This window comes from Carcharhinus amblyrhynchos, chromosome 6 (assembly GCF_965287045.1).
Source record: "Carcharhinus amblyrhynchos chromosome 6, sCarAmb.v2.hapA, whole genome shotgun sequence".
NCBI classification, from domain to species: domain Eukaryota; kingdom Metazoa; phylum Chordata; class Chondrichthyes; order Carcharhiniformes; family Carcharhinidae; genus Carcharhinus; species Carcharhinus amblyrhynchos.
Window position 1 is genome coordinate 79828693 of NC_137329.1, and position 14944 is coordinate 79843636.

General features: G+C 40.5%; 1 protein-coding gene across 11 annotated transcripts in view; it reads left to right on the forward strand.

Annotated features, from left to right (window-relative positions):
- LOC145344036 (ataxin-7-like protein 1) overlaps nucleotides 1–14944 on the forward strand; it is a 253456-nt gene that overhangs the window by 78023 nt on the left and 160489 nt on the right. For 2 of the 11 annotated variants that reach the window (XM_080190775.1, XM_080190780.1), the window contains exon 1: nucleotides 13685–13855. The exons of the other annotated variants lie outside the window; for them this stretch is intronic. The gene's annotated coding sequence lies outside the window, so the exon portion shown is untranslated. Of the gene's footprint in view, nucleotides 1–13684; nucleotides 13856–14944 lie in introns of those variants that run through there. 11 annotated transcript variants of the gene reach the window in all.

The window sequence follows — 14944 nt, forward strand, 5'->3', positions numbered from 1 at the left end:
CTTGGGGAAATAAATAGTGATGTCTTGAGGAGTGTACGTGTAACAGAGAAGGAGATGCTGGAAGTTTTAAAGTGTGTCAAGATAGATGAATCCCTGGCTCCTGATGAAGTGTATCCCAAGATGCTGTGGGAGGCTAGGAAGAAAATTGCAGGTCCCTTAGCAGAGATATTTAAATCACGGATAGTCACAGGTGAGGTGCCTTAAGATTGGAGAGAGGCAAATGTTGTGCCTTTGTTTAAGAAGGGCTGCAGGGGAAAGCCTGGGAACTACAAGCTAGTGAGCTTCATATTGTGGTGGGTAAATTGTTGGGAGACAGGATCTACAGGCCTTTAGAGACACAAGGACTGATGAGCATGGCTTTATAAGTGGAAAATCATGTCTCACAAATTTGAATGAATTTTTTGAAGGGGTAACCAAGAAGGTTGATGAGGGCAGTGCAGTTGATGTTAGCTACATGGACTTTGGCAAGGCCTTTGACAAGGTGCCACATGGTACGTTGTTGCATGAGATTAAATCTCACAGGATCCAGGGTGAGGTAGCCAAACGGATACAAAATTGGCTTGATGATAGAAGACAAAGGGTGGTTGTAGAGGGTCATCTTTCAAACTGGAGGCCTGTGACCTGTGGTGTCAGAGAACAGTGCTGGATTCACTTATTTATTTATATTATCATTTATATTGATGATTCGGATGAGAATTTAATAGGCATCGTAAGTAAATTTGTAGATGACACCAAGTTTGGTGGCATAGTGGACAGTGAAGTAGGCTATTTAGGATTGCAGCGGGATCTTGATCAATTGAGCCAGTGGGCTGACAAATGGCAGATGGAGTTTAATTTAGATAAATACGAGATGATGCATTTTGGTTGATTGAACCAGGGCAGGATTTGCTCAGTTAATATAGGGCATTGGGGAGAGTTACAGAACAAAGAGATCTAGGGGTACAGGTTCTTAGCTCCTTGAAAGTGGAGTCACAGGTGGACAGAGTGGTCCATTTGGCATGTTTGGTTTCATTGGTCAGAACATTGGGACGTCTTGTTGAAGTTGTACGATACGTTGGTAAGGCCATACTTGGAATACTGTGTCCAGTTCTAGCCACCCCATTGTAGAAAAGGTATTATTAAACTAGAAAGAGTGCAAAAATGATTTACTAGGATGCTATCTGGACTTGATGGTTTAAGCTATAAGGAGAAGCTGGATAGACTGGGATTTTTTTCTCTGGAGCATAGGAGGCCCAGTGGTGATGTTATTAGAGGTCTACAGAATAATGAAGGGCATAGATCAGTAGGTAGTCAATATATTTTCCCAAAAGTAGGGAAGCCTAAAACTAGAGGGCGTAGGTTTAAGGTGAGAGGGGAAAGATACAGAAGAGTCCAGAGGGGCAATTTTTTCACACAGAGGATGTGATGTTTGGAATAAACTGCCAGAGATAGTGGTAGAGGTGGGCACAATTTTGTCTTTTAAAAAGCACTTAGACAGTTACGTGAGTAAGATGGGTATAGAGCGATATAGGCAAAACATGAGCATTTAGGACTAACTTAAGGGTTAAAAAAGAGCTGGCATGGACAAATTGGGCCGAAGGGCCTGTTTATATGTTGTAAATCTCTATAATTCTCTGACTGGTGGTGACTCATTTAAATCTGGCAGGCAACCTGCCAAATCAAGCATAGCCTCATCCTATATTAGGCATAGCCTAATATTCATAAGCATGATTTTCCTGTTAGGAATTACTGATAACAATTAGAAGCGGGGAGCTCTGAACAATTTTCCCTGAACATTGTTCAAAGGCCTACTATCCCAATTATTGCCCTAGCTGAGTTTAGCTAATTCAGTGTAGACCCAGAGACTTTTTTGAAGTGGTAATACTGAACGCAATTTATCCATTGAGTCTGAGCTGAGCTCTTCCCTGACATTTATGAATGGTTCTACCACCTTCAATGAAAGACATTGATGCATTGACTTCTTTGTGTATAATGCTGAATTTCTTTTTTGTAGTTTAGCATTTGAGTGATGTGGTTATTCTCTTAAAGTAATCAACTCAAACAGGCATCCTCTTGTGCTTCTGTCTTGTCAGCTTTAGAGGTAGCTGTTATGTTGGAAGCAGGCAGGCAGGCAGTGAATTTCTACTGTTGTTATCTTTCGGCAAGGGAGCTTCTCACCAAATCTACTCATTAATTGAAGGAAGGGGAATTTCCAGTCATTACTTTGCAGTCGAGAGGTTTTAGAATTTATTCACCAAAATTCCATCATAGATGCTAGTTGAGCAGTTATCTAATTTCACTAGCAATATATGTTATTCTGTTAACGAAAGCAAATTGAAATTATCAATGCTGATTGCAGTGAAAGGAATTATTTGGTTGATGGTGTGTTTGATGATTGTATATTAACTGTGTTTAATTGTGCACGGGCGGTGGGCATTAACTTGCACCCCTATAAATAGACAGAAATGAAACTGTAGTTGTTGAGTTAGGATGTGTATGCTTGTAATGTGGAACTCTATAAATAAATGTTTGGAAAACTTTGCGAAGGTTGGCTCCTATTCTATCCTTCATCAACTGACATTTGACCTCACAAATAGAGTCTTTGTGTATAGATCATCATTGGCTCAGTTAATGAAATTGGTTCCCAAACAATGAGGACAGTTTCTCATTCTTGACTATAGTATCCAAAAATCTCCCCCTTTGAATGTTGACCACCCGTCCCGAAACAAGCATGTGTAACTTCAACAGCCAATGTTTGTCATATGTTGTATTCATTTAACACATACGTTGAATATAAACAGCACTGCTGGATGTGCACTTAGAGACAGATATGGCCTCTCCTCCAACAATTAAGTGTCTAGCTGGTCATTGCCAAAGCAGTGGATCTGAAAAGACGAGGAGCACCACCCACAAAATGTATGGTGGTATGTTCCCTTGTAAGCGCCAGATATGAAAGTGCAAGAATTTAATAACTTATACAGGAAATCCACTTATTAAATCTAAATCACAATAAGTTCTTTGGTTGATCTTGTCAAACCAGATTGTGCAATTTGACAAATGGTTGGTAGATTTTGAGTGTTTAGAAAGCCTGTCTGAAGTTAAGAAGTGATGATGTGGATGTGCCAGCGTTGGACTGGGGTAAACACAGTAAAAAGTCTGACAACACCAGGTTTTAGTCCAACCAATTTATTTGATAGTAAACGCACAAGCTTTCGTCAGCTTTCACCTGACGAAGAGGGAAACCTCGAAAGCTTGTGCGTTTACTATCAAATAAATCGGTTGGACTAAAACCTCGTGTTGTCAGACTTTTTACTGAAGTTAAGAAGTTTAAGTATGGAGTCTCAATGTGTAGGAAATATCAGGATCTAATTTATTTCTTAACAAACTGGTTGAATATACATTGACTGGTGATTCATGTTCAAACTGAATACTGCCAAAGTATATTTTTTCAGACAGCTGTTTAAAAAGTCAATAATCATGGGTGCTGATTCCTTCCTCTGAACAGAATTTCATGACTTTATTACTGCATTGTTGGTGAATTTCCGAGACTTTGTGTACTCATTTCTTCATAACAATGTGATGACAGGTGCTGCTGGTTGTGGTGGATATTTGCCCACTAATGTCGGTTGTCTTCTTTGCCACCAGTATTATGTTGTGGGTTGTATTTGGACAGCGCTCTAGAGTTTGGATATTGCATTCATGGATGAAAAAAACAAATTAAAATGCAATTCTATGATAGAAAACTCATAACGGGAAAGAGTTTTGAAACCAGTTTAGACTGTCAAGATGAGATTTGTTGACAACTGTTGAGAGTCCAACAGCTGGGGGAAATTTGAATCTATTTTGGCGGGCTTAAGTCCCTGTGTAATATTGTTTATTACATGGTCCTAAATTGGCAGTGTTACTCAAGCGATAACAGGATTTTTTAAAAAATCATTTCCGGGAAGTGGGCATTGCTAGCTAGGTCAGCGTTTATTGCCCATCCCTTATTGCCCTCAAGAAGGTGGTGGTGTGGGAAATGAATTGATAGGAGCAGGAATAGATCATACTGCCTGCTGTCCTGTCCTGCCATTCAGTTGACTTATGGCTATTGAAAGATTCACAGCCCTTGAAATGAAGAAATATTTCCTTATCTCAGTCCTAAATGATCCACCCTTTTCCAGAGACTGCCCTTTTTCCTCCATCCAATGTTCTTGATTCCCAGCCAGGGGAAATGATCTCCATGCCTTCCTGCCAGACCTTCTCAGAATCTTGTATGTTTTGATTAGATCACCTCTCATTTTCCTGAAATCCAAAGTTCAGCCCCAATTTACTCAGCTTCCAAAGCAGAATATCCTTTCTTAAAATGGGAATCAAAACTGCACATACTATTCTAAGTGTGGTCTCACCAAGCTCTGTAGAATTGTAGCAAGACTTCTTTACTTGTGCACTGCAATCCCCTTGCAATAAAGGTCAATATATCATTTGCCTTCCTACTTGCTTGCTGTACCTCCATGTTAACTTTGAGTTTCTTGTATGAATATACTTAAGTGTCTGTGAACATTGACATTTACAAGTTTCATGATGGAAGTTTGGAGTTCAGGTACATCAGTATAGCCCCAGAATCAGTACTACACTTAACCAAAAGTGCTCTAACTCCATTAAGGATAGGGGGACACAGTGGTTAGCATTACTACCTCACCACGCCAGGGACCTGGGTTTGATTCCAGGGTTTGGGTGACAGTGTGGAGTTTGCATGTTCTCCCGGTGTCTGCGTGGGTTTCCTCCAGGTGCTCCGGTTTCCTCCCACTATCAAAAGATTTGCAGGTTAAGTGGATTGGTTGTGTACCAAGGTGTGCGGGTTAGGGTGATTAGTGGGTAAATTCATGGGGTTACAGGAACGGGGCCTGGGCAAAATGCTCTGTTAGAAAGTGGGTGCAAACTCAATGGGCCAAATGCCTCCTTCTGCACTGCAGGGATTCTGTAACATAGCTTGGATAATTCATGAAATAGTGTGGGTTGTATATTTATTCTAGGATGTTGATAAACTAGTCGTGAGTTGTTATTGCAATGGTGAATTGCTGTACTGGCTGGATGTTATTGCTGCAAAAAGCCAATTTCAAATTATAAGTCTGGAATTTATTGAATATGATTTTTTTATTTTCTTCAATTAGTAGTATCCCTGACGTAATTTTGGGGAGGGAGAAGAAAGGACATTGCTGATAACATAGCAGTAGAGATTGCAAATCCTCCTGGATTGTCCACCAGTATTCCAGAATTGGAGATGAATTTCACATGCTGCTGTGAGCAACCCAAAGGGAAGGAAAATCATAAGGATAGTAAATTGTGTGTTTCTTTTCTTTGCTTTGAATATTTTCAGTTTAAAATTATATTTGGAGATAGGGAAATGGGGTAGGGTTACAATGTGACAAAATTTCCAGGAAAACAGCCAGCCAGAGTTGTTAATCCTAAGCAACAGTCAACCATAACGATAAGCGTAATATTTTAAGGGTACCCTTCATCAGAATCTGAATTCATTGGAGAAATTGCATGTTCTGTGGGTCAGCAGCACTGTTATCTCATGTGTTCCCCCCCGGCCCCACCACCACCACTCCATTGCTCCTGCATTGTATAAAAGTTAGACACATAATAATACTTCAGTTTTGAAAAGATTCCCCCTTGTTTGTTCTGTTCCAGAATCAGTTGCTGCAATTTTAACCAGGTTTTAGGAGAGAGAGAATTGGTCATCGGGTGTTTTGAGTGCTTAGTTTTATTTAAATCTTGTGTCAGCTTCTCTTTTATTTGTTACTTTGTGTACAAGCTTGGAAGAGCTCACATTGTCTTTATTCTCATTCCTGCACCTTAATGTGTTATAACCAATCAGCCAGTTGCATTATGTGGACACAAAATGCCCCGTTCTTTAAGTCTTTGTCAGAATGCTGTATCATTTTGCCTTTGGCAGACCTAATCTATAAAGCATTCATAAATAAGTTCCTTGGGTATCCAGTGGGATTTTGTTTCATCTGTCAGCATCCTGTGGATTACCATTGACCAGAGACTGAACTGGACTAGCCACATAAATACTATGGTTACAAAAGCAGGTCAGAGGCTAGGAATCCTGCGGCGATTAATTCACCTGCAGACTCCCTAAATTCTGTCCACAATTTACAAGGCACAAATCAAAAGTGTGATGTAATACTCTCCACTTCACTGGATTAATGCACTTCCAATAACATTCACGCTTGACACCATCCAAGACACAGCCCGGTTGAATGGCACCCCATCCACAAATATTCACACAGTGGCATCAGTTTATACCATTTATAAGATCCAACTACAAGAACTCACAGGAGACCCATAGACAGCACATTCCAAACCCACAACTGCTGCCATCAATAAGGACAGGGACAGCAGGCACAGTAGGGCTAAGGGAGAATTGATAGAGATATCCAAAATCTTGAGGGATCTGGCTGGGTAGATCAGGAAAAACTTTTCCCATTTTGAAATGATCGAGAATGAGAGGGTACAGATTTTAAGTAATTGACAAAAGAAGCAAAAGTGATATGAGACAAAGCTTTTTCATGCAGCAGGTGGCTAGGGTTTGGAATGCACTGCCTGAGAGGCAGCTTCAATCGATGTATTCAAAAGACTGGTATTTGAAAAGGAATAGTGTGAAGCTTTATGGGGCGAAGGCAAGAGAATGGCACTAGGTGCCATTTGGAGAACTGGTGCAGACATGATGGACCAAATGGCTGCCTCCTGCACTGAAATAATTTTGTGACTCTGAATGCAGATGAATAAAGAGAAGGACAACAGCACCAGATGCATTGGAATGTCGCCACCTGCAGGTTTCCCTCCAAGCCATACCGACCTAACTTGGAGCTATGTTGTTCCTTCATGTCGCTGGGTCAGAATCCAGTAAACTCTGGAACTAACAGCATTATGAATGTTCATACACCCCCATGGACTGCCGTGGTTCAAGAAGGTGGTTCAAGAAGATGGCTCACTATCACCTTCTCAAGGGCAATTAGAAATGGACATTAAGTGCTGGCCTAGCCAGTGATGCCCACATTGAACAATTATAACAAAGTAGAATTTTCTCAAGAGCTCTGTTGCAATTTTACAGTAGGAGATTGAGTAAAATAATTCCACTTAAACAACAGCACATCACACAGACACTGGGTATCAAAGTACTCTGCACTGTCTGGGAGAGACAGCAAGCAGTGACTATTGAAATTTGGAATGCTTATTGGATTCAGGATATTTTTCACTGCTCCCTTTTTATCTGTTTACCTCTTGCTGATATTTAAGACTGAGATGAGGAGAAATTTCTTTACCCAGAGAATGCTGAGCTTGTGGAATTCTTGACCACGGAAAGCAGTTGAGGCCAAATAATTGTATGTTTTCAAGAAGGAATTAGATATAACTTTTGGGGATAAAAAGATATGAGGAGAAAGCGGGAACAGGTTGCTTAGTTGGATGATTGGACATGATCATTATGAATAGCAGAGCAGGCTCAATGGGCTGAAAGGCCAACTCCTGCTCCTGTATTCTGTTTCTAAATTAATGAACAAACAACCACAGATGTTTTCATCCCAAGAGGTAGAATTGGCAGGATTTGTATTAATTTTCTTCTGGTGCTAGCATGCAAATAAGCAGATTTTAGTTTCATTACTTGCTGTGGTAGGATTTGAACTCATGATCTCTGTTGCCAGTGCAATGCTTTAGCCCCAACATTACTGTACCCACCATTGATAAGTAAAGACCCTTGATTATTCAGCATGTTATTAATTTGGTTGATTCAGATATATTCTCTTTTTGGATGGCTTGTAGAAAGAAAATTGGAGAGCAAAGAGGATAAATATACTGAGGATGAGTTAATAATGAGACTACGCTCAAGAATGGGACAAAAAACACGTATTCTCCTCCCAGCTAGTGTTGGAATTAGATCTAGAACCTCCTGGTATTCAGTAGCCGTTATCTTCAAATATCAACTTAGATACAGCATGCTGCATTTAATATGTTCTTAACGTCCTAGTCCCTTTGGACATTCAGTGACATTTGGGCAACATGGTGGCATAGTAGTTAGCACTGCTGCCTCACAGCGCCAGGGATCGGGTTTAATTTCAGCCTTGGGTGACTCTCTGTGGAGCTTACACATTCTCCATAGTTTTCCTCTGGGTGCTCCAACTTTCTCCTATAGTCCAAAGATGTGCAGGTTAGAGGGATTGGCCGTGATAAAGTTGCTCCTTACTATCCCAAGGTGTGTGTGTGGTTAGGGCGATTAGTGGAGTAAATGCATGGGGTTAGGGGATAGGGCCTGGTAAGATGAGTCAGTGCAGAATCAATGGGTCAAATGGCCTCCTTCTGCACTGTAGGGATTTCATGACATAGCTCGGATAATTCATAAAACAGGGTGGCTTGTATACTTGGTCTAGGATACTGATAAACAAGTCATGAGTTGTTACTGCAGTGGTGAATTGCTACACTGGCTGGATGTTGTTGCTTCAAAAAGCCAATTTCACATAAATATGGAAGTTATTGAATATATTTTTATATTCTTCAGCTAGCATCCCGCACATAATTTTGGGGAGGGGGAAGAAAAAAGAATGCTGGTAACATAGCAGTAAAGATTGTCCTCCAGTATTTCAGAATTAGAGATGAATTTCACAGATGCTACTGTGACCAACCCAAAGGGAATGAAATTCATAGGGACATTAAATCGTGTGTTGCTTTTCTTTTAAAAAATAAGTTGGTGATGGAGAAATGGATTAGGGTTAGCGTTAAGTGGGAGACAATGTGACAAAATTTCAGGAAAATAGCTACCCAGTATTGTTGTAGAATCATAGAATCTGACAGTGCAGAAGGAGGCTGCTCGGCCCATCCAGTCGGCACCGACCAAACCCCATCCAAGTCCTGTCCTCATAATTCCATGCATTTTACTCTAGCTAGTCCCCCTAACACTAAGGGGCAATTTACCATGGCCAATCTACCTAACCAACACATCTTTGGGAGGAAACCCATGTAGAAACCAGGAGAATGTACAAACTCCACACAGTGAGCCAAACCAGGAATTGCGCTCGGATCCCTGGTGCTATGAGGCAGCGGCTCTAACCACTGTACCACCATGCAGCCCCATGAGTTGTTAACCCCACGCAGCAGGAACCACCTCTAAAGATGAGCTTAATATTTTGAGTGTACCCTTCATCACAACGCTCCTGCGTTGTATAAAAGTTCAAGACACGTGATAACACTTCAGTTTGGAAAAGGTTCCCCAAACAACTAATGCCTCATTTGTTTTGTTACAGAACCAGTTGCTGCAATTTTGAAGCAGGTTTTAGGAGAGAGAAATGGTGCTTTATACTGTTTAAAATGCTTAGTTTTACTTAAATCTTGTATCAGGGATGAGGGCGTTGCTAGGTAAGATGCTCTTCTGGGGAGTTGGTGCAGACTCAATGGGCCAAATAGCCACCTCCTGCACTGGAGGGATCCTACAGTTCTATAATCTGACGTTGGAAAATCTGGGTCTTACTTTTGACTTAAACCCAATTGACAGGATGCACCTTGTCCCATTAAACTTTGCAATTCGTGCTGGGAATTGTTCTTCAATCATTCTACATGTTGTCTCTATGTGGCAAGTTAGTCATCCAACCAGCTGAGTGCAAGGAACAACATGAGCATTATAGGGTTCAGAAAGAATGTGCGTGGGGCGCTCCACCAAATGCACTGGCTGGATTTTGTTCTCACTGCAACTTGGTTGTAGTTAGTGGCACAGTATCACCACAGCCTTTTCAATGGAAATTTTTCCTTTTTGACAACTAGCTGCAGTGTACTGTTCTACAAAAAAAAACATCTTTACAACTCGCTTCTTGGTATAGCTTCACTGCCATCGAAATTTGTTTGATAGAAATGATTTTGATAGCTAAATGGAAGAATTGCTGCAAGTTGCTCAAATTTAAAGCTAATTTTTTACTAGGTGAGGGATGTGATAAGTATGGTGTAAAAAAAACCATACTACATTAAAGAGGGCTTTGAGGTCTGGTTCACATATAGATCTATTCACTACCAAGGAGCACGGTGACCAGCATCTGCTTTGACAGCTGGAACTCTTTCGACTGTTGCTATTGCAAAAAACAGTGACAGTTTTAAAACTAAGATCTTCCCTTACTGACTGCAATCCGATTCATTTCCAGCATATCTTTGTCTATCCAGGTTTTAGATGTCAAGTAGAGGAAATTTGCTGAATAGATTGTGATAAAATCTGATTACTTGCATACAAAGTTCATTACTATAGGAATAGCAAACAATTGAGCTTGGTCTAAAACCCAGCTCTATTCTGTTGCATTTTGACTCTCATCATAGTCTTTTATGAACCATTAGCATCAAATCCAATAGGTTTTCATCCCTTTGTGGTTCACTTAATGCACGCTGTATGATATGTAACCAAACAGATATCCTTCAATTCCAAATGAGATCTTCATGTAGCCTTTAATGAGTGTAGGCCTATTGTTTGAAATTCTTTGAACATGCGATTTGAAATTTATTACCTTGTAGATCACATTTTAAGTGGTGTTAGTTTCTGCCTGTAGAATTACTTGTAAATCAGCTTTGTCACAAGGATTGTGTTGTTCTTAAATTCATCCGTTTTCACCAAAATGGTCTTAAATTTCAATTAAGTTAGAGCTTGTTGTATCCTGTTTTAATCATTTGGGTTCTGATTTCACTGTATAGGTACACACAGGGCTTTGTACTTTATGTTCTCCAGTGAAGACCTTTATAAAACCTTGTTAATTATTTGTTTAACATACTAGACTCCCAAAGCAACTGTACTATTCAATATCTGTTCATGGCAGAAAACTCCCAGGAGGAAACCTGCTTGTGGCAGAAAACTTGCAGGAAGACACCTCTTCTTTAGGAAGAAGAGGTGAGAAATGCCTGCTGACTCATGGGAAATTCTGACAATCAAAATGGAGAAGGCTTATTCAGCAAAATACCAAACACATTGAGAGACTTCATTGGGAATGTGCAGAAACAAAGTCAAGGGGTTGAAGGGAGCACACAATTGTACAAACAACCCATCTATCCAACCCTTCAAGCACATGTGGCAGTGGGCAGAATTTTTTGCCCCCTTCCCCTGTGGCGTGTTTTACGGTGGCAGAAGCGGCCCGCCATTGTCTGATAGTGGAATCTTCTGGTCCCGCTGTTGTCAGTGGGGTTTTCCTTTGTTTCCCTGCCACCACGGAATCTGTGGTGGGGAGGGTCACCATCAGTCGGACTGGAAGATCCTGCTGATGGGAAATGGCTGTAAAATCAAGCCCAGAGTCTGCAGAACGTACGTTGGACTTATCAACCAGCTATGACCACATTGAACTGGAGTGGCAGTAAGTCAAATTGTAAGGAAATCTTAGGCAGTGTCTACAAAAAATAATAATGGCATGGCACAAGGACATTTTCTCACTATTTAACTGATAAATATCTCAAAGGCCTGGTTATGGGTCTTTGATTTGTTCCATAGCTGTTATGTGAATTTTCCTTCAGGTTTTCATTGATCACGTTCATAGGCCAGCCATGCAGATTACCCTTCCACGTTTCTGATGCGTTGCTGTTCAAATTGGGCAAGGTTGGTTTATTCCATGTAAGGTTGCTGTCTCTGAAAATAGGATCACTTTAAGATGCCTCCTGAATTGTTTCAAGATGTCCGAATGATGATGAGACCTAGATAAGTAACTTTATGGGGTTTATGGGAATCCTTAAGTCTACATACTTAAGGTCATGGGAATCCTCATGGGGACTATAATCATGTTTTTAAAATTTTGTGTAAATTCCTACCTCCACATTTAGGATGGAAACTAACCATGTAAACTGCCATGCTGCACTTATACTTTCCAGCCAGTGGAGTTGTGATAATTCACCAGAAAGTATAATGACAGTGAGACAAGTTACCATAAAGAATTTCTATTATAGATGTGGAAGCAGGAATTTAGAATGGAAATATAAAAATAAAGATGGAAACATGACTATAAAAGTGAGGTTATGCACTTTGGAAGGAGGAATGGAGGTATAGACTATTTTCTATATGGGGAAATGCTTGGGAAATCAGAAGCTCAAAGGCACTTGGGAGTCCTTGTTCAGGGTTCTCTTAAGGTTAACATGCAGGTTCAATTGGCAATTAGGAAGGCAAAATGCAATGCTAGCATTCATGTTGAGAGAGCTAGAATATAGGTTCTGGTATAAAACTCTGATCAGACCCATTTGGAGTATTGTGAGCAGCTTTGCCGCATATGTAAGGAAGGATGTGCTGGCGCTGGAAAGGGTCCAAAGGAGGTTCACAAGAATGATCCCTAGAATGAAGAGCTTGTCGTATGAGGAACGGTTGAGAACTCTGGGTTTGCATTCGTTGGAGTTTAGAAGGATGAGGGAGGATCTTAGTGAAACTTACAGGATCCTGCGAGGCCTGGAGAGAGTGGACATGGAGAGGATGTTTCCACTAGTAGGAAAAACTAGAACCAGAGGATACAACCTCAGGCTAAAGGGATGATCCTTTAAAACAGAGATGAGGAGGAATTTCTTCAGCCAGAGAGTGGTGAATCTGTGGAACTCCTTGCTGCAGAAGGCTGTGGAGGCCAGGTCATTGAGTGTCTTTAAGACAGAAAGATAGGTTCTTGATTAATAAGAGGATCTGGGGTTATGGGGAAAAGGCAGGAGAAAAATATCAGCCATGATTGAATGGCGGAGCAGACTGAATGGGCTGAGTGGCCTAATTCTGCTCCTATGTCTTATGGTCTAAGTCGTACAGATTTTCTGCAATGTTCACTCACTAATTCCCTATTGAGAGACACCTATATCTCTGCCTATGCTGACAGCATGGCTCGGTTTGGTGGATTTTGAGCTTGCCTTATCAATGTTAGACAGTGCACTGACACTCAAAATGCAGCATCATTGCGTAAATTATGGCTTACATTTACCAAGTTCAACCAGACCAGTAATTGAGGTGTTGCAGTTGACTACGCAAGAGGAAAACCACCATGCCAGGTTTTTGTTGAATCCTGAGATATGGCAGAAGTTTTAAATAATTATTTTGCAGGAGACTTTACTCATCCGGGTAATGTTTCACTTAACAGCAATAAATTGCATTGACAGCATTTAAATATTTCTGTTAACCAACAAAGAATCAGCCCAGAATGATAACTTCAGTGGTGTCAATTTATCGTGATCTTTGTGGTCTGTCGTGCATTCTCTCGCAGTACAGTGCCTTGCATGAAAATATGCCCCTAATTTGACTTTCTAACACATTGTTGTCTATTATTTAGTGGACAGTAGCAGTACTTTGAGGCTTCCCTGAATACACCGTTGACGACTACAAAAATGGCAGTACCAACTGAGATGCGAATTAGACAAGAAATTTGGTACAACCTTGAACTGTATTGTAACAATGTACCTTCATAAAGAATCAGAAAGCTGCTGAATATAATGTTCAGGCACTTAAATGTTTCCACTTGAAAAGTGGCCTGGAAAATATGACCTGGTATAGAAATCAAAGTTGTTAATTCAACCTGTTTTTGTAAAACGAAAAGTTTTAGTGGAATAAGTTTTTGGCTCTTTGCCCATACTCGTGATTGAGTGACGTTGCCCCTTTAAAAAACATTGAAGTAGAAGTTGCAATATTTGATATTTATTCCTGCTTTCTTGCTTCACCCCTGTAGATGGTGCTGTCCTTTCAGAGCGTCACACGACAAGATAGTACAATGTATGCAAAGAAATATAACCTATCGTACAGCACCATCTGCAGGCCTGGCAGTCGTAAATTGTTTTTCTGTTTAACTCGGCCCACGCAGTGTTGCCTATAATCTGCGTTTCCACTTGATTGCCGTCATCAAAGGTTGGAAGTGTTCATCAGGTATGGCTTTCACGCTGGTTGCTATTTTGCCTGCAACTGCTTGTTAATGCTATTTGTTTTACTAAGGCCTGTATCAGATGCATTTCTGGGGAATCTTGGGGAACGCTGATTGAAACCCTCTATTTGTTTCAGTTTGCGATTATTTTTCGGTTAGGGAGTGATGCTGAAAGGTATGAATTAATCAATTACTTGCATCAATTGCAGAAAGTTTGAAAACTTGAAACAAATGGCCATTTTCATGCTAGTTTACTTCAAATTAGCCAGCAGCTGTCCGTTAGGCCCATTTGAAACAAACCAATTAAATAAGAGATTTTTTGCTACATAAAAGAAACAACTTTATAAAGTGTAATAATCAAGTTTGTTGAAGGATAAGCCAAATGCACTTTTTAACATCAGCTGTTCTGTTACTGAAGTTACTGTACCTCAGCAATTCCAGTCTCTCCTTGGCATCAATTATTCACATGAGAAAAATGCCATTGCTCTCTATCCTTTAACAAAATGAGAATCCTGTTATTTAACGAAACCGTCCTTGGATTTGCTGTGTAAAGGGACTGCTCAGAGCCATAACTATTAAATCACATTAATTTTAGTTGCATCCCAGATAGCCATCTTTAAGTTTTCAACCAGCAAAAATAGAAAAACCTGTGACAGTGGCCATGTTTCCTTGAAGCCTCTCTTTAGGATTCGTTTACATTTTTTTAAGGTGACTGGCAAAAGAAGTGATGGCAGCATGAATGAAAAATGTTTACGTAGTGAGTGGTTAAGATCTGGAATGCACTGCTTGAGTGTGTGGTACAGGCAGATTCAATCTGCGCTTTCAAAAAGGAATTCGGTCATTATCTGAATAAGTAAACTTCCCAAGATTCTGGGGAAAAGGTAGGAGAATGACCCTAGGTGCAACACAGTAAGCTGGCGCAGACACCATGAGCAGAATGGCCTTGCACTGTGCTGTAACCAGTCTATGATTCTTCTGAATTGTACATGTTCAAGTTTCTTCTTCTTCACGTAGCTACCTTAAATTTGAGGGTAGACAAAATGCAGCTTTTGCTGTGATTTTACTACAGTGCAGGGCAAGGAGCCAGACCACAA